The following is a 21616-nucleotide window of genomic DNA, read 5'->3' as shown; positions in this document are numbered from 1 at the left end:
CATGAGAAGCATCTCAAGGTCCTGGAGTGGCCTAGCAAGTCTCCAGACCTGAACCCAATAGAAAATCTTTGGAGGGAGCTGAAAGTCCGTATTGCCCAGCGACAGCCCCGAAACCTGAAGGATCTGGAGAAGGTCTGTATGGAGGAGTGGGCCAAAATCCCTGCTGCAGTGTGTGCAAACCTGGTCAAGAACTACAGGAAACGTATGATCTCTGTAATTGCAAACAAAGGTTTCTGTACCAAATATTAAGTTCTGCTTTTCTGATGTATCAAATACTTATGTCATGCAATAAAATGCTAATTAATTACTTAAAAATCATGCAATGTGATTTTCTGGATTTTTGTTTTAGATTCTGTCTCACAGTTGAAGTGTACCTATGATAAAAATTACAGACCTCTACATGCTTTGTAAGTAGGAAAACCTGCAAAATCGGAAGTGTATCAAATACATGTTCTCCCCACTGTATACAGGAAGGATAGCCCTGATGCCAAAGACGCTGTTATGGAGCCTACAGCCATATCAGGGCTAAGGATATCCTATGGAGCCTACAGCCATATCAGGGCTAGGGATTTCCTATGGAGGCTACAGTCATATCGGGGCTAAGGATTTCATATGGAGCCTACAGCCATATTCAGGGCTAAGGATTTCCTATGGAGCCTACAGCCATATCAGGGCTAAGGATTTCCTATGGAGCCTACAGCCATATCAGGGCTAAGGATTTCCTATGGAGCCTACAGCCATATTCAGGGCTAAGGATTTCCTATGGAGCCTACAGCCATATTCAGGGCTAAGGATTTCCTATGGAGCCTACAGCCATATCAGGGCTAAGGATTTCCTATGGAGCCTACAGCCATATTCAGGGCTAAGGATTTCCTATGAAGCCTACAGCCATATTCAGGGCTAAGTATTTCCTATGGAGCCTACAGCCATATCAGGGCTAAGTATTTCCTATGGAGCCTACAGCCATATCAGGGCTAAGTATTTCCTATGGAGCCTACAGCCATATCAGGGCTAAGGATTTCCTATGGAGCCTACAGCCATATCAGGGCTAAGGATTTCCTATGGAGCCTACAGCCATATCAGGGCTAAGGATTTCCTATGGAGCCTACAGCCATATTCAGGGCTAAGGATTTCCTATGGAGCCTACAGCCTTCAAATATGCTGTATTTTTGTATGTATACTACCGGTCCAAAGTTTTAGAACACCTACTCATTCAAGGGTTTTTCTTTATTTTTACTATTTTCTACATTGTAGAATAATAGTGAAGACATCAATACTATGAAATAATACATATGGAATCATGTATTAACCCAAAAAGTGTTAAACAAATCAACATATATTTTATGGTTGAGACTCTTCAAATAGCCCCCCTTTGCCTTGATGACAGCTTCACACACTCTTGGCATTGTCCTTTTTAGCAAGTTTATTAAAAATAACACTGGACATATAACGTTTACATAAGTATTCAGACCCTTTACTCAGTACTTTGTTGAAGCACCTTTGGCAGCGATTACAGCCTCGAGTCTTCTTGAGTATGACGCTACAAGCGTGGCAAACCTGTATTTTGGGAGTTTCTCCCATTCTTCTCTGCAGATCCTCTCAAGCTCTGTCGGGTTGGATGGGGAGGTTCAAGTTCGTGCCCTGGCTGGGCCACCCAAGGATATTCAGAGATTTTTCCCGAAGCCACTCCTAAATTATCTTGGATGTATGCTTAGTTTCGTTGTCCTGTTGGAAGGTGTGTTATATGTTATATTGTCTCTGTTGTATTAGTGGTGTTATATTGTCTGTGTTGTATTAGTGGTGTTATATTGTCTCTGTTGTATTAGTGGTGTTATATTGTCTCTGTTGTCTTAGTGGTGTTATATGTTATATTATCTCTGTTGTATTAGTGGTGTTATATTATCTCTGTTGTCTTAGTGGTGTTATATTGTCTCTGTTGTATTAGTGGTGTTATATTATCTCTGTTGTATTAGTGGTGGTATATTGTCTCTGTTGTATTAGTGGTGTTATATGTTATATTGTCTCTGTTGTATTAGTGGTGTTATATTGTCTCTGTTGTCTTAGTGGTGTTATATTGTCTCTGTTGTATTAGTGGTGTTATATGTTATATTGTCTCTGTTGTATTAGTGGTGTTATATTGTCTCTGTTGTATTGGTGGTGTTATATTGTCTCTGTTGTATTAGTGGTGTTATATTGTCTCTGTTGTCTTAGTGGTGTTATATTGTCTCTGTTGTATTAGTGGTGTTATATTGTCTCTGTTGTATTAGTGGTGTTATATTGTCTCTGTTGTATTAGTGGTGTTATATTGTCTCTGTTATCTTAGTGGTGTTATATTGTCTCTGTTGTCTTAGTGGTGTTATATGTTATATTATCTCTGTTGTATTAGTGGTGTTATATTGTCTCTGTTGTATTAGTGGTGTTATATTGTCTCTGTTGTATTAGTGGTGTTATATTGTCTCTGTTGTATTAGTGGTGTTATATGTTATATTGTCTCTGTTGTATTAGTGGTGTTATATGTTATATTGTCTCTGTTGTATTAGTGGTGTTATATTATCTCTGTTGTATTAGTGGTGTTAAATTGTCTCTGTTGTATTAGTGGTGTTATATTGTCTCTGTTGTATTAGTGGTGTTATATTATCTCTGTTGTATTAGTGGTGTTATATTGTCTCTGTTGTATTAGTGGTGTTATATTGTCTCTGTTGTATTAGTGGTGTTATATTGTCTCTGTTGTCTTAGTGGTGTTATATTGTCTCTGTTGTCTTAGTGGTGTTATATTGTCTCTGTTGTATTAGTGGTGTTATATTGTCTCTGTTGTATTAGTGGTGTTATATTGTCTCTGTTGTATTAGTGGTGTTATATTGTCTCTGTTGTTGATCTCTTGATCTGATATGTTCCCCTGATTCCGTCCAATGGTCGGGGGGGGGGGGGGGGGGGCGACTACTCTTAAACGCTTTCATACTCACAACACTATATTGACCAGCGTCATTGTGTCAATACATATCTTTACGTTTGAACTCACTTTGCTGTGCATCATCAATGGACCCAATTATGATAATCAGTTTATGACCGACTGACCAATATCTACAGATCAGTGTTCCTCCATGTAATGTCAAAGTCCAGCACCTTCCCCTTCTTCTCCTCTCCTCCTTTTCAAATGTACATTGTAGATGTAGATGTAGATCCCACATCAGAAGGCAGGGCAGCAGCTACGTCATCATGAAACCTGCTATATGACACTTTCTTTTTTGCGTGACCCGACCATATTCACATAGAAATGTGAGTCATAGATCTGTCATTCTCATTGAAAGCAAGTTTAAGACGCAGTAGATCTGTTCTGTGTGTGCTATTTCTATGCCACTCGTACTTAAGTTGTTTTTTTTAACTTTCGGTTTTGTGCACCAGCTTCAAACAATTTGAATAACAATATTTTTGTTTATGGAAAATATATTTTACAGCGGTTTAGATTGTACAATGATTCTCTACACTAAGCTTGTTTATTTTGTCACATAAACTGACATTTTTTAGCAACCAGGAAATGACAGAGCGTTCTGCATCTTTAACTTGACATTGAATGGGAGGAGCTGACATTAAAATTGTGGCTTTCAGCCGCAACATCTGCTTGTCAGCTGAATCATATCTCTTCCTCCATTAGCGTGCCACTCCTCATGTCCAATCACAGAATGGGTAGGAGAGGAAAGTAGATGAGAGGAGGGGAGAAGAAAGGAGAGGAGAGGAGAGGAGAGGAGAGGAGATGAGAGGAGAGGAGAGGAGAGGAGAAGAGAGGAGGAGAAGAAAGTTGATGAGAGGAGGGGAGAAGAAAGGTGATGAGAGGAGAGGAGATGAAAGGAGAGGAGATGAGGGGAGAGGAGAAGAAAGGTGATGAGAGGAGAGGAGATGAAAGGAGAGGAGATGAGTGGACAGGAGAAGAAAGGAGATGAGAGGAGAGGAGATGAAAGGAGAGGAGATGAGTGGACAGGAGAAGAAAGGAGATGAGAGGAGAGGAGAAGAAAGGTGATGAGAGGAGAGGAGATGAAAGGAGAGGAGATGAGTGGACAGGAGAAGAAAGGAGATGAGAGGAGAGGAGATGAAAGGAGAGGAGATGAGTGGACAGGAGAAGAAAGGAGATGAGAGGAGAGGAGATGAAAGGAGAGGAGATGAGTGGACAGGAGAAGAAAGGAGATGAGAGGAGAGGAGATGAAAGGAGAGGAGATGAGTGGACAGGAGAAGAAAGGAGATGAGAGGAGAGGAGATGAAAGGAGAGGAGATGAGTGGACAGGAGAAGAAAGGAGATGAGAGGAGAGGAGAGGAGATGAGTGGACAGGAGAAGAAAGGAGATGAGAGGAGAGGAGATGAAAGGAGAGGAGATGAGTGGACAGGAGAAGAAAGGAGATGAGGGGAGAGGAGATGAGAGGAGAGGAGAGGAGAGGAGAGGAGAGGAGAGGAGAGGAGAGGAGAGGAGAGGAGAGGAGAGGAGAGGAGAAGAAAGGAGATGAGAGGAGAGGAGAGGAGAGGAGGGTAGAGGAGAGGAGATGAGAGGAGATGAGTGGACAGGAGAAGAAAGGAGATGAGAGGAGAGGAGAGGAGAAGAAAGGTGATGAAAGGAGAGGAGATGAGTGGAGATGAGTGGACAGGAGAAGAAAGGAGATGAGAGGAGAGGAGAAGAAAGGAGATGAGAGGAGAGGAGAGGAGATGAGGGGAGATGAGGGGAGAGGAGATGAGAGGAGAGGAGAAGAAAGGAGATGAGAGGAGAGGAGAGGAGAGGAGAGGAGATGAGAGGAGATGAGTGGACAGGAGAAGAAAGGAGAGGAGAGGAGAGGAGAGGAGATGAGTGGACAGGAGAAGAAAGGAGAGGAGAGGAGAGGAGAGGAGATGAGAGGAGAGGAGAGGAGAGGAGAGGAGATGAGAGGAGAGGAGATGAGAGGAGAGGAGAGGAGAGGAGAGGAGAGGAGATGAGAGGAGAGGAGAGGAGAGGAGAGGAGATGAGAGGAGAGGAGAGGAGATGAGTGGAGAGGAGAGGAGAGGAGATGAGAGGAGAGGAGAGGAGATGAGAGGAGAGGAGAGGAGATGAGAGGAGATGAGGGGAGAGGAGATGAGAGGAGAGGAGATGAGAGGAGAGGAGATGAGTGGAGAGGAGAGGAGAGGAGATGAGAGGAGAGGAGAGGAGATGAGAGGAGATGAGGGGAGAGGAGATGAGAGGAGAGGAGATGAGAGGAGAGGAGATGAGGGGAGAGGAGAGGAGAGGAGAGGAGATGAGAGGAGAGGAGATGAGGGGAGAGGAGATGAGAGGAGAGGAGATGAGGGGAGAGGAGAGGAGAGGAGAGGAGATGAGGGGAGAGGAGAGGAGAGGAGAGGAGAGGAGGAGAGGAGAGGAGAGGAGATGAGAGGAGAGGAGAGGAGAGGAGATGAGAGGAGAGGAGAGGAGATGAGAGGAGAGGAGAGGAGAGGAGATGAGAGGAGATGAGATGAGATGAGAGGAGAGGAGATGAGAGGAGATGAGAGGAGAGGAGATGAGAGGAGAGGAGATGAGAGGAGAGGAGATGAGAGGAGAGGAGATGAGAGGAGATGAGATGAGAGGAGAGGAGATGAGAGGAGAGGAGATGAGAGGAGAGGAGATGAGAGGAGATGAGAGGAGAGGAGAGGAGAGGAGATGAGAGGAGATGAGATGAGATGAGAGGAGAGGAGATGAGAGGAGATGAGAGGAGAGGAGATGAGAGGAGAGGAGAGGAGAGGAGATGAGAGGAGAGGAGAGGAGATGAGGGGAGAGGAGATGAGGGGAGAGGAGAGGAGATGAAAGGAGATGAGAGGAGAGGAGAGGAGAGGAGAGGAGAGGAGAGGAGAGGAGAGGAGATGAGTGGACAGGAGAAGAAAGGAGATGAGAGGAGAGGAGAGGAGAGGAGAGGAGAGGAGAGGAGAGGAGAGGAGAGGAGAGGAGAGGAGAGGAGAGGAGAGGAGATGAGTGGACAGGAGAAGAAAGGAGATGAGAGGAGAGGAGAGGAGAGGAGAGGAGAGGAGAGGAGAGGAGAGGAGAGGAGATGAGTGGACAGGAGAAGAAAGGAGATGAGAGGAGAGGAGAGGAGAGGAGAGGAGAGGAGAGGAGAGGAGAGGAGAGGAGAGGAGAGGAGAGGAGAGGAGAGGAGAGGAGAGGAGAGGAGAGGAGAGGAGAGGAGATGAGTGGACAGGAGAAGAAAGGAGATGAGAGGAGAGGAGAGGAGAGGAGAGGAGAGGAGAGGAGATGAGGGGAGAGGAGATGAGGGGAGAGGAGAGGAGAGGAGAGGAGAGGAGAGGAGATGAGAGGAGATGAGAGGAGAGGAGATGAGGGGAGAGGAGAGGAGAGGAGAGGAGAGGAGAGGAGAGGAGAGGAGAGGAGAGGAGAGGAGGGGAGAGGAGAGGAGAGGAGAGGAGAGGAGAGGAGATGAGAGGAGAGGAGAGGAGAGGAGAGGAGAGGAGAGGAGATGAGGGGAGAGGAGATGAGTGGACAGGAGAGGAGAGGAGAGGAGACACCACTATAAACTTGAATTAAGTGACAGCAGCGAGTCTGTTACAGCTCTGTTTCTTGATCTGACTGCTACATCAGTGTGTGAACATGCTGACCATTAAGTTACAGTGGACCAGAACTCGATGTCATGCAAATTACACCTTTTTTCACTCTGAAGTCAGATATTGGCTGGAAACATAGGCCTACAGTTGAATCAAATCCCTGAATACACTTGAAAAGGAATTGTCCAGTAGTACAGTAGGATGCTGTACTACTGAAGGGTCAGGTCAGAGGTGTAGAAGGGTCAGGTCAGAGGTGTAGAAGGGTCAGGTCAGAGGTGTAGAAGGGTCAGAGGTGTAGAAGGGTCAGGTCAGAGGTGTAGAAGGGTCAGGTCAGAGGTGTAGAAGGGTCAGGTCAGAGGTGTAGAAGGGTCAGGTCAGAGGTGTAGAAGGGTCAGAGGTGTAGAAGGGTCAGGTCAGAGGTGTAGAAGGGTCAGAGGTGTAGAAGGGTCAGGTCAGAGGTGTAAAAGGGTCAGGTCAGAGGTGTAGAAGGGTCAGAGGTGTAGAAGGGTCAGGTCAGAGGTGTAAAAGGGTCAGAGGTGTAGAAGGGTCAGGTCAGAGGTGTTATCAGACAATACACCAGATTGTGCTTGTTTAGGGCTACAGAGCCAAGGACCACAAATATTTTTTATTTTTTAGTTCACCTTTATTTAAATAGGCCATTGTAGCAAGGTATTACAATTTAGCAAATTAACACTGAATTTATAGATGTGCAGATGATGATGTGCAAGTAGAAATACCGGTGTGCAAAAGAGCAGAAAAGTAAATAAAAACAATATGGGGATGAGGAAGGTAGATTGGATGGGCTATTTACAGATGGGCTATGTACAGCTGCAGCGATCGGTTAGCTGCTCGGATAGCTGATGTGTAGGCATATTGACATTTGAGAGAGACATAAAGCAAGGCATAATACAATCACAGGTGTTGATTGGGAGAGCTAGCTAAGACAACAACAGGTAAGACAACAACAGGTAATCAGCTAAGACAACAGGTAAAACGGCGATGAGTTGGATGAGAGAGGGTCAGTGAACTACACACAGGGCCTGAGTTCGAGGCTGGGGCCGACAGATAAACAAAAAATAAACTAACTGGTTTCTATGCATTTTACAAAATCGTCTTAGATGTCCCACAATAAAGAGGAGAGGTTTACTCAACCATGTAAACAGTTCAACAACAAGTTAAAATCTGTGTTTTTTTCTGTGATACTCCAAGATTGAGAACAGAAGCTCAATATAACGCCTCTAAGGGTATTTATTTGCTAATCATGTTGTCAGTACACTATAAATAATATATAAGCCATAATACATAATTCTAGATAATGCAGTGTTAGTTGTTGTCTTGCAGCTGACCATAGAATATCACTGACACATTGTCAGCTGTGCACCTTGCTACTGCTGTGTGCTGCGTATCCACTCTCCAGCTGGTCTGGGGAGGCTATTTTCAGATAGTGGTTGGGTTGGGTTGGACTACAGCATGTCCCTCAGGAGGGGGCTTTATGGATGGGCGAATATGCAGAACATCACAAGTGACAATCTGGAGAGAGAGAAAGAAAACAAATGACTGTGTTGCATAAGAATACCAGAAAGAATACCAAAACAGAATACCAAGAAAGAATACCAAGAAAAAATACCAAGAAAGAATACAAAGAAAGAATACCAAGAAAGAATACCAAGAATGAATACCAAGACAGAATACCAATACAGAACACCAAGAAAAAATACCAAGAAAGAATACCAAGAAATAATACCAAGACAGAATACCAATACAGAATAACAATACAGAATACCAGTACAGAATACCAAGAAAGAATACCAAGAAATAATACCAATACAGAATACCAAGAAAGAATAACAAGAAAGAATAACAGAAAAGAATACCAATACAGAATACCAATACAGAATACCAAGAAAGAATACCAAGAAAGAATACAAAGAAAGAATACCAAGACAGAATACCAAGAAGGAATACCAAGAAAGAATACCAAGAAAAAATACAAAGAAAGAATACCAAGAAATAATACCAAGAAAGAATACAAAGAAGGAATACCAAGAATGAATACCAATACAGAATACCAAGAATTAATACCAATACAGAATACCAAGAAAGAACACCAAGAAATAATACCAATACAGAATACCAAGAAAGAATAACAAGAAAGAATACCAGAAAAGAATACCAATACAGAATACCAAGAAAGAATACCAAGAAAGAATACCAAGAAAGAATACCAAGAAAGAATAACAAGAAAGAATACCAAGACAGAATACCAAGAAGGAATACCAAGAAAGAATACCAAGAAAGAACACCAAGAAATAATACCAATACAGAATACCAAGAAATAATACCAAGAAAGAATACCAAGACAGAATACCAATACAGAACACCAAGAAAAAATACCAAGAAAGAATAACAATACAGAATACCAATACAGAATACCAAGACATAATACCAATAAATAATACCAATACAGAATACAAAGAAAGAATACCAGAAAAGAATACCAGAAAAGAATACCAATACAGAATACCAAGAAAGAATACCAAGAAAGAATACCAGAAAAGAATACAAAGAAAGAATACCAATAAAGAATACCAATACAGAATACCAAGAAAGAATAACAAGAAAGAATACCAGAAAAGAATACCAATACAGAATACCAATAAATAATACCAAGAAAGAATACCAATACAGAATACCAAGAAATAATACCAAGACAGAATACCAAGACAGAATACCAATACAGAATACCAATACAGAATACCAAGAAAAAATACCAAGAAAGAATAACAATACAGAATACCAATACAGAATACCAAGAAAAAATACAAAGAAAGAATACCAAGAATTAAAACCAATACAGAATACCAAGAATTAATACCAATACAGAATACCAAGAACTAATACCAATACAGAATACCAAGAAAGAATAACAAGAAAGAATAGCAGAAAAGAATACCAATACAGAATACCAAGAAAGAATACCAATACAGAATACCAAGAAAGAATACCAGAAAAGAATACCAGAAAAGAATACCAATACAGAATACCAAGAAAGAATACCAAGAAAGAATACCAGAAAAGAATACCAAGAAAGAATACCAGAAAAGAATACCAATACAGAATACCAAGAAAGAATACCAAGAAAGAATGCCAATAAAGAATACCAAGACAGAATACCAAGAAAGAATACCAATAATTAATACCAATACAGAATACCAAGAAAGAATACCAAGAAATAATACCAATACAGAATACCAAGAAAGAATAACAAGAAAGAATACCAGAAAAGAATACCAATACAGAATACCAAGAAATAATACCAAGAAAGAATACCAATACAGAATACCAAGAAATAATACCAAGACAGAATACCAAGACAGAATACCAAGACAGAATATCAATACAGAATACCAAGAAAAAATACCAAGAAAGAATAACAATACAGAATACCAATACAGAATACCAAGAAAGAATGCCAATAAAGAATACCAATAAAGAATACCAATACAGAATACCAAGGAAAAATACTAAGAACGAATACCAATACAGAATACCAATAAACAATTCCAGTACAGAATACCAATAAAGAATACCAAGAACTAATACCAATACAGAATACCAAGAAAGAATAACAAGAAAGAATACCAGAAAATAATACCAATACAGAATACCAAGAACTAATACCAATACAGAATACCAAGAAAGAATAACAAGAAAGAATACCAGAAAAGAATACCAATACAGAATACCAAGAAAGAATACCAATACAGAATACCAAGAAAGAATACCAGAAAAGAATACCAGAAAAGAATACCAATACAGAATACCAAGAAAGAATACCAAGAAAGAATACCAGAAAAGAATACCAAGAAAGAATACCAGAAAAGAATACCAATACAGAATACCAAGAAAGAATACCAAGAAAGAATGCCAATAAAGAATACCAAGACAGAATACCAAGAAAGAATACCAAGAATTAATACCAATACAGAATACCAAGAAAGAATACCAATACAGAATACCAAGAAAGAATAACAAGAAAGAATACCAGAAAAGAATACCAATACAGAATACCAATAAATAATACCAAGAAAGAATACCAATACAGAATACCAAGAAATAATACCAAGACAGAATACCAAGACAGAATACCAAGACAGAATACCAATACAGAATACCAAGAAAAAATACCAAGAAAGAATAACAATACAGAATACCAATACAGAATACCAAGAAAGAATGCCAATAAAGAATACCAATAAAGAATACCAATACAGAATACCAAGGAAAAATACTAAGAACGAATACCAATACAGAATACCAATAAACAATTCCAGTACAGAATACCAATAAAGAATACCAATACAGAATACCAATAAAGAATACCAATACAGAATACCAAAGAAAAATACTAAGAACGAATACCAATACAGAATACCAATAAACAATTCCAATACAGAATACCAATAAAGAATACCAATACAGAATACCATTAAAGAATACCAATACAGAATTCATCAATAAAGAACTGCATGATCTTTCAAGTCAGCCCCTTTCTGATGTTCTCAAGCTCTAAGCCTTCATGAATGTCTCTTTACTAGAAACATCACACATGCATGAGTTGTATATATATATAACATGTTCATCCGCTTCATGCTCTAGTGCTGCTGAGCCATCATCCAATGGTCCATGGCTTCTCTATGAATAGCTACATCAGTCTTCATTTTCATCAGCAGAGACACACACACACACACACACACACACACACACACACACACACACACACACACACACACACACACACACACACACACACACACACACACACACACACACACACACGAGACAGACACACACACACAAACACGTCTTCACACGCACTCTCAGTCAGTCATTCATACATGCAGGGTCCACTGCTCCTCTGTCTGTAACGTTGCCTCAGTAATCCAGTTCAGTAAAACATGGTCCCTCAGGGGAACAGAATGTAAATGTGTTAATCAACAGAAGTGGAGGCTCCTCAGAGGAGGAAGGGGAGGGCCATCCTCCTCAGTGAATTTCATAAAAAATAAAAATAGTGAAACAATTGTTTATAATTTTTAGATAAACCAAATAATTTATTAAAACACACTGTTTTGCAACGAAGGTCTACAGTAGCCTCAACAGCACTCTGTAAGGTAGCACAAATGTGTAGCCGGAGGACAGCTAGCATCTGTCCTCCTCTGGGTACATTGATTTCAATACAAAACCTAGGAGGCTCATGGTTCTCACCCTCTTCCATAGACTTACACAGTAATTATGACAACTTCCGGAGGACATCCTCCAACCTATCAGAGCTCTTGCAGCATGCAGCACCACCAATCAGAGAATGAATCTAGTACTGAAAGCATAAGCTACAGCTAGCTAGCGCTGTAATTAGGGTTGCAAAGGGTCGGAAACTTTTCGGTAAATTTTCCTGAAATTTTCCTGAAATGTTCCTGAAATTTTCCATGGGAAGTTAAGCCCGGGTCATCATTTCTTTAAAATCATCAAAAAAGTTCACTTATAAAAGTGAACCTTTTTTTATGGGATACACATAATGCAATTCTAGTTCTTGTGGTATACTTTGGACTATCCCCAATTCAATGGAATTGCAACCCTCTGCATGCACAGTGCACTCTTCCATCACATGTACAGCTGATTCTCATGATCTTGCACACTAATGAGATGCTATTGAGCCCACACTACTACACTGTCTGAGCCAAGGATAACATGCTTTCTGGTAAGTTTTGATTACAATACTGAGTGGGTGTTAACTCACCTGTTTCCATCCATGATTCATTTGAAGGCATTTATCTTACAAAGGAGTTGTTTAATCTAACTGCTTAACTATTTATTGGTACACAAAATTGTATTTGGGTTTGTTTTACAATTTTAATTCTAATCTTTACAGGAAAATGCCACAACGAAGACATTGATGTGATGTGTGGAGACATTTCACTGCAGCTAATTTAGAAGGAAAAGCTGTGATCATTCGGCAAATACTGGGCCAAATCATATGTGAAGAACGCAACAAAGATCCAGAATCATCTGGCCAAGTGCATAAAGTTCCCTCAGCGCTCACAACAAGCAACCGCTGACAAAACGACCTCTACTTCTATTCAAGGTGAAAATGATGAATCAGACACCTTATCGATAGCAACAGCTCATGGTCCTCCTGGAATCTGAAGTTTTTTTTGACTCAATGGAGGAACGTAGTCAGAGAAATGCTGATGAATGTCTTGCTCTAGGTGTGTATGCAGCTGGTTCACCTCTGATGCTCACAGGCAATGTGTATTGGAAGATATTTCTGAATGTTCTTCACCCAGCATACACCCCTCCAACCAGACATGCTTTATCTACTCATTTGCTGGATGCGTAGTTCAACAGAGTTCAAGTGAAGGTCAAGAAAATCATAGAGAAAGCTAACTGTATTGCAATCATCTCTGATGGGTGGTCGAATGTTCGTGGGCAAGGAATAATTAACTATATCATCTATACCCCTCAACCAGTATTCTACAGGAGCACAGAAACAAGGGACAACAGACACATCGGCATCTACATTGCAGATGAGCTGAAGGCAGTCATCAATGACCTTGGACCACAGAAGGTACTGCACTGCACTGGTGACAGACAATGCTACGAACATGAACACAGCTTGGTCTAAAGTGGAGGAGTCCTACCTTCACATCACACCCATTGGCTGTACTGTGCATGCATTGAGTCTGCTCCTCAATGACAACATGGCACTGAAAACAATGGACACATTCTAAGGAACAGTTCTATCTGGTGCAGACACACAAAGACTGAAAACAACCACCCACGAAACACAAAGGAAAACAGGCTGCCTAAATATGGTTCTCAATCAGGGACAACGATTGACAGCTGCCTCTGATTGAGAACCATACCAGGCCAAACACAGAAATAGAAAATCATAGACAGACTAACATAGACAACCCACCCAACTCACACCCTGACCATACTAAAACAAAAAGACTAAACAAAGGAACTAAGGTCAGAACTGTTCCGGTTGTTTCTTTGTTGTTTTGTTATTCAGTGTTCAGGTTTCATTTCCTCTCCTTCTTCCCACGACAGCCGTTACAGAAATCATCCCATGTGAAGAGTCGACTAATTTAATTAAATTAAATTTGTAACTAAAGTGTGTTTTCTTTATTTCTATTGGAAGGATTTAATCATTTGCAATTATGTCTATTTATGATAAGGTTTAAGATGTATGTTTCTGTCTCCATATGATATGATAAATATATCCAACACAAAAAAACATCTACATTTAAATGGTATCAATGTTAATTTGCAAATATTTCCGTTAATTCCCATATATCCCGTATATTCCCACAGAAAGTTTCCACCTCTGAATATACCCCAAACTGTCCAACCCTGTAACGCATAAAATGTGGTGAGTAGTTGACTCAGAGAGGAAGACAATAGTTGAACAGTTTTGAACAAATTAATTTCTTCCAAAATGAAGGAGAAGCGAGAGAGAGAGAGCTAGCTATATATATATTTTATTTTTATTTTTTATTCTTAAGTTCACTTTCACTTACGTAGCTAGCGAATGCAGCTAGCAAGTTAAGCCTATTATGATATGAAGGTTTGGCTTGGAAAGGTTTTTGTCGCCTGGTCACAGACACCTGTTGTTGTGTACTGAAGTCCACAAGCGAATGGAAAAGGTGAGAGGAGGAGTTACAGCTGGAGTGTCATTGGATATAGATGACGAGAAAATCCCAGGATTGGTCAGTGCACGTCACCTGACCCGTACGGTAATTTGCAGGAAGGAGAAAAGCCTGTGGATGTTATTGTTGTTGGAGGAGACTACCAGGATACGTGAGGCATGCGGTGAGAGTGTCCAATGTGACAGTTTGGGAATTGTAAAGGATATGATCACATGTCTGGAGAAGTATAGTATTGAAGAATCTGTCAATGGAAATAAAAATCTACCAAATCAATTTCTAATGTCATGTTGCAGAGATTTAGAACATCTGAGCATTCCTAGCAGGTCAGGGAAAATTAGGAATACCTTTTATGTTGTCTGTGAGTTCAACGTGTGCACGTGTTCATATGGTAAGATGGAAAACTGCCCACACAGTTTGTTCAGTTGCATCCTGTTTGTGTTGTTTTCCTTCTGGTAATTCAAGGAGATAGTAGCCATGTATGGCTCCCATGCTCACTGACCTGGGGATAACTCTGCATGTACCTCGTGACCTGTAGCACTACTTTAGATTTGGTCATGTACCAGTAGCCTACACACTCTGTGTGTGTAGAACCTTCCAGGTTCTTAATTCTAACCAAGCCAACCAATCAGCAGCCATGGTACTGGAACTCATGCAAATCTATCATTCTGACGGACAATAACACACACTGTAGTTGGTAGTTGACTTCAAGGATTTCTCTTGCACTTCTACAACATAAAAGGATAAAACCTTAACAAATCAAAAAAATGCGGAACCTGGACGGCGTGCACATGTTGAAAACATGCTAGCTATCAGTGTACTTGTCTAACAGGACGAGAGCTAGGTAACATAGCTAACAAGTTAGCATGAAAACAACCGAAATACATGTACATTAGTTCGTACAACTTCTGTGACCGTTTGGACATAATTATATAAAAATAAAGTGCTTTTAACTGGGACAGGAGTGGAGAAGCATTTCCGTCCTACCATTAAGTTCATCAAAAGAAATGGGTATGATAACGATGGAGCAGCTAGGATGCAGTACCGTCAACCAACCACACGATGTCAGTCAAATACCCATGAATGAAACTATGAGACATTTCAATATGAACTCAATAACATGAATTGAAAAGCTTACAAAACACATTTTGCCAAACTTCATGAATAAAAGAGGATTTATTTTCTTACTCTGTTACATATGCACCTTTCTGTGGTTCCGTGTTGCAGCATCTCTCTCTATGGTTACGTGTTGCAGCATCTCTCTCTGTGGTTCCGTGTTGCAGCATCTCTCTCTGTGGTTCCGTGTTGCAGCATCCCTCTCTGTGGTTCCGTGTTGGAGCATCTCTCTCTATGGTTCCGTGTTGCAGCATCTCTCTCTGTGGTTCCGTGTTTCAGCATCTCTCTCTGTGGTTACGTGTTGCAGCATCTCTCTCTGTGGTTATGTGTTGGAGCATCTCTCTCTGTGGTTCCGTGTTGCAGCATCTCTCTCTATGGTTACGTGTTGCAGCATCTCTCTCTGTGGTTACGTGTTGCAGCATCTCTCTCTGTGGTTACGTGTTGCAGCATCTCTCTCTGTGGTTACGTGTTGCAGCATCTCTCTCTGTGGTTACGTGTTGCAGCATCTCTCTCTGTGGTTACGTGTTGCAGCATCTCTCTCTGTGGTTACGTGTTGCAGCATCTCGCTCTGTGGTTACGTGTTGCAGCATCTCTCTCTGTGGTTACGTGTTGCAGCATCTCTCTCTGTGATTACGTGTTGCAGCATCTCTCTCTATGGTTCCGTGTTGCAGCATCTCTCTCTGTGGTTCCGTGTTGCAGCATCTCTCTGTGGTTCCGTGTTGCAGCATCTCTCTCTGTGGTTCCGTGTTGCAGCATCTCTCTCTGTGGTTACGTGTTGCAGCATCTCTCTCTCTGGTTACGTGTTGCAGCATCTCTCTCTATGGTTCCGTGTTGCAGCATCTCTCTCTGTGGTTCCGTGTTGCAGCATTTCTCTCTATGGTTCCGTGTTGCAGCATCTCTCTCTGTGGTTCCGTGTTGCAGCATTTCTCTTTATGGTTACGTGTTGCAGCATCTCTCTCTGTGGTTCCGTGTTGCAGCATTTCTCTCTATGGTTACGTGTTGCATGGTTTTATGTGATGAAATAACAACGATTAAGAGTGTCTCAGGAGTCTAAATGACTTGCAGGAAACAGAAACGTAATTTCTGGTTGTAGGAGGACTGACAACCAGGAAACCAAGGCCGTGTGTTCTCTAATGAACAAATGATATCATTTATTGATGAATGTCCTCTGTCATTTTAAATGACCACTTAACCTCTAATCCCCTTTTCAACCCATTAACATCCCTCTGTACACATCAACACTATCTACAGTTGGTCAAATACATCAATGATCTGAAAATGTGGTCGGAGGCGTCGTATGGGGGGTCGGATGCAATTGCGGGGGGGGGGGGGGGCTCAATATAACTCTTCATTAACATGATTGGGTGAAGGTAGGTGAGGGCAGGAGGTCCTGTATAAACACAAACTCACTTCCTTGAAAACAGCTCTGCGCTGCTCCTCGAAGCCCAAGAAACACGAATGCCCTGACTTCTGCAGAGGCCAAAACGCACCTCCAACAACAACACATAAAACCTCACATAATTCTGCCCAAAAACAAAGACAATTTCTCTCAACCAGTGACATATGGGCTTTTTTAGGTGAGCGCTGATGCCGCCCTGAGATAAGCAGTGTCCACTTTGTCAAAGGCAGGGACGCAACATATTTCTCTTTTCCATACCCAGCGCTCCTCTCCAGGGTGCTGTTGGAGAGAGGTGTCAATGCGTCGTTCCGTCCCCCCCAAAAAAATGTTTTATCTAACATGAATCATGTAGCAGATTTAGGATACGGTAGAAAGAGTCTGTGGCCTTTTCTGTAGCCTTCAGGCTGGAGGTAAAATGTGAGACAATGTAACGAGACAGTCGCGCTTTACGTCATGCAGCTTTCTCCAATCAAATAGCCTAACCTGAATGGCGCCCAATCAAAAAACACAAATGCGTTGCCATGTTAACAAACAACATATCCTAAAGAAGAGGTTGATTGGTCAAAGGAAGATGGATGATATGGATCATCAGGATACTCATAACTGCTGCCCAGGAGTTTCATCCCGAGGGGTAAATTGTCACGATCAGACGTTTCAAGTTTGAATCCGTAACTTTTTATACGAGCTGATCCATATCGAAAAAGAAAATACTTCTGCGTTTCCTGCAAATAGGTTCACGATAAGTCCTGATGAAGTTGGGTATCTGATATTCAGAGCTTCAATAGGCTCACGATAAGTCCTGATGAAGTTGGGTATCTGATATTCAGAGCTTCAATAGGCTCATGATAAATCCTGATGAAGTTGGGTATCTGATATTCAGAGCTTCAATAGGCTCACGATAAGTCCTGATGAAGTTGGGTATCTGATATTCAGAGCTTCAATAGGCTCACGATAAGTCCTGATGAAGTTGGGTATCTGATATTCAGAGCTTCAATAGGCTCACGATAAGTCCTGATAAAGTTGGGTATCTGATATTCAGAGCTTCAATAGGCTCACGATAAGTCCTGATGAAGTTGGGTAGCTGATATTCAGAGCTTCAATAGGCTCACGATAAGTCCTGATGAAGTTGGGTATCTGATATTCAGAGCTTCAATAGGCTCACGATAAGTCCTGATAAAGTTGGGTATCTGATATTCAGAGCTTCAATAGGTTCACGATAAGTCCTGATGAAGTTGGGTAGCTGATATTCAGAGCTTCAATAGGCTCACGATAAGTCCTGATGAAGTTGGGTATCTGATATTCAGAGCTTCAATAGGTTCACGATAAGTCCTGATGAAGTTGGGTATCTGATATTCAGAGCTTCAATAGGCTCACGATAAGTCCTGATGAAGTTGGGTATCTGATATTCAGAGCTTCAATAGGCTCACGATAAGTCCTGATGAAGTTGGGTATCTGATATTCAGTGCTTCAATAGGCTCACGATAAGTCCTGATGAAGTTGGGTATCTGATATTCAGAGCTTCAATAGGCTCACGATAAGTCCTGATGAAGTTGGGTATCTGATATTCAGAGCTTCAATAGGATCACGATAAGTCCTGATGAAGTTGGGTATCTGATATTCAGAGCTTCAATAGGCTCACGATAAGTCCTGATGAAGTTGGGTATCTGATATTCAGAGCTTCAATAGGCTCACGATAAGTCCTAATGAAGTTGGGTATCTGATATTCAGAGCTTCAATAGGCTCACGATAAGTCCTGATGAAGTTGGGTAGCTGATATTCAGAGCTTGAATGGCCAAATTGATAAGTCAAAGGAATCAGGACTAATAAAGCCAACGCAATGGCTTGTTTTACAAACGGTGGGCGTACCACGTGGATGGGCCTACCACGTGGATGGGCCTACCACATGGATGGGCCTACCACATGGATGGGCTTACCACGTGGATGGGCTTACCACGTGGATGGGCTTACCACATGGATGGGCCTACCACATGGATGGGCCTACCACATGGATGTGCTTACCACGTGGATGGGCTTACCACATGGATGGGCCTACCACGTGGATGGGCCTACCACGTGGATGGGCTTACCACGTGGATGGGCTTACCACATGGATAGGTCTACCACGTGGATGGGCCTACCACATGGATGGGCTTACCACGTGGATGGGCTTACCACATGGATGGGCCTACCACATGGATGGGCCTACCACGTGGATGGGCCTACCACGTGGATGGGCTTACCACGTGGATGGGCTTACCACATGGATGGGTCTACCACGTGGATGGGCTTACCACATGGATGGGTCTACCACGTGGATGGGCCTACCACATGGATGGGTCTACCACATGGATGCTTCTACCACGTGGATGGGCCTACCACATGGATGGGCTTACCACATGGATGGGTCTACCACGTGGATGGGCTTACCACATGGATGGGTCTACCACGTGGATGGGCCTTCCACATGGATGGGTCTACCACATGGATGCTTCTACCACATGGATGGGCCTACCACATGGATGGGTCTACCACATGGATGGGCTTACCACATGGATGGGTCTACCATATGGATGCTTCTACCACATGGATGGGCCTACCACATGGATGGGCTTACCACATGGATGGGTCTACCACATGGATGCTTCTACCACATGGATGGGCCTACCACATGGATGGGTCTACCACATGGATGGGCTTACCACATAGATGGGTCTACCACATGGATGGGCTTACCACATGGATGGGCTTACCACATGGATGGGTCTACCACATGGATGCTTCTACCACATGGATGGGCCTACCACATGGATGGGTCTACCACATGGATGGGCTTACCACATGGATGGGCTTACCACGTGGATGGGCTTACCACGTGGATGGGCTTACCACATGGATGGGCCTACCACATGGATGGGCCTACCACATGGATGGGCTTACCACGTGGATGGGCTTACCACATGGATGGGCCTACCACGTGGATGGGCCTACCACGTGGATGGGCTTACCACGTGGATGGGCTTACCACATGGATAGGTCTACCACGTGGATGGGCCTACCACATGGATGGGCTTACCACGTGGATGGGCTTACCACATGGATGGGCCTACCACATGGATGGGCCTACCACGTGGATGGGCCTACCACGTGGATGGGCTTACCACGTGGATGGGCTTACCACATGGATGGGTCTACCACGTGGATGGGCTTACCACATGGATGGGTCTACCACGTGGATGGGCCTACCACATGGATGGGTCTACCACATGGATGCTTCTACCACGTGGATGGGCCTACCACATGGATGGGCTTACCACATGGATGGGTCTACCACGTGGATGGGCTTACCACATGGATGGGTCTACCACGTGGATGGGCCTTCCACATGGATGGGTCTACCACATGGATGCTTCTACCACATGGATGGGCCTACCACATGGATGGGTCTACCACATGGATGGGCTTACCACATGGATGGGTCTACCATATGGATGCTTCTACCACATGGATGGGCCTACCACATGGATGGGCTTACCACATGGATGGGTCTACCACATGGATGCTTCTACCACATGGATGGGCCTACCACATGGATGGGTCTACCACATGGATGGGCTTACCACATGGATGGGTCTACCACATGGATGGGCTTACCACATGGATGGGCTTACCACATGGATGGGTCTACCACATGGATGCTTCTACCACATGGTTGGGCCTACCACATGGATGGGTCTACCACATGGATGGGCTTACCACATGGATGGGCTTACCACATGGATGGGTCTACCACATGGATGGGTCTACCACATGGATGGGCCTACCACATGGATGCTTCTACCACATGGATGGGCCTACCACATGGATGGGCCTACCACATGGATGGGTGTACCACATGGATGGGCCTACCACATGGATGGGCCTACCACATGGATGGGTCTACCACGTGGATGGGTCTACCATATGGATGCTTCTACCACATGGATGGGCCTACCACATGGATGGGCTTACCACATGGATGGGTCTACCACATGGATGCTTCTACCACATGGATGGGCCTACCACATGGATGGGTCTACCACATGGATGGGCTTACCACATGGATGGGTCTACCACATGGATGGGCTTACCACATGGATGGGCTTACCACATGGATGGGTCTACCACATGGATGCTTCTACCACATGGATGGGCCTACCACATGGATGGGTCTACCACATGGATGGGCCTACCACATGGATGGGTGTACCACATGGATGGGCCTACCACATGGATGGGCCTACCACATGGATGGGTCTACCACATGGATGGGCTTACCACATGGATGGGTCTACCACATGGATGGGTCTACCACATGGATGGGCCTACCACTTTGATGCTTCTACCACATGGATGGGCCTACCACATGGATGGGCTTACCACATGGATGGGTCTACCACATGGATGCTTCTACCACATGGATGGGCCTACCACATGGATGGGTCTACCACATGGATGGGCCTACCACATGGATGCTTCTACCACATGGATGCTTCTACCACATGGATGGGTCTACCACATGGATGGGCCTACCACATGGATGGGTGTACCACATGGATGGGCCTACCACATGGATGGGCCTACCACATGGATGGGCCTACCACATGGATGGGCTTACCACATGGATGGGTCTACCACATGGATGCTTCTACCACATGGATGGGCCTACCACATGGATGGGTCTACCACATGGATGGGCTTACCACATGGATGGGCTTACCACATGGATGGGTCTACCACATGGATGGGTCTACCACATGGATGGGCCTACCACATGGATGCTTCTACCACATGGATGGGCCTACCACATGGATGGGCCTACCAC

The sequence above is a fragment of the Oncorhynchus clarkii genome, chromosome 14 (genome assembly GCF_045791955.1).
Source record: "Oncorhynchus clarkii lewisi isolate Uvic-CL-2024 chromosome 14, UVic_Ocla_1.0, whole genome shotgun sequence".
NCBI classification, from domain to species: Eukaryota; Metazoa; Chordata; class Actinopteri; order Salmoniformes; family Salmonidae; genus Oncorhynchus; species Oncorhynchus clarkii.
Note: the sequence above shows the minus strand (reverse complement) of the source record.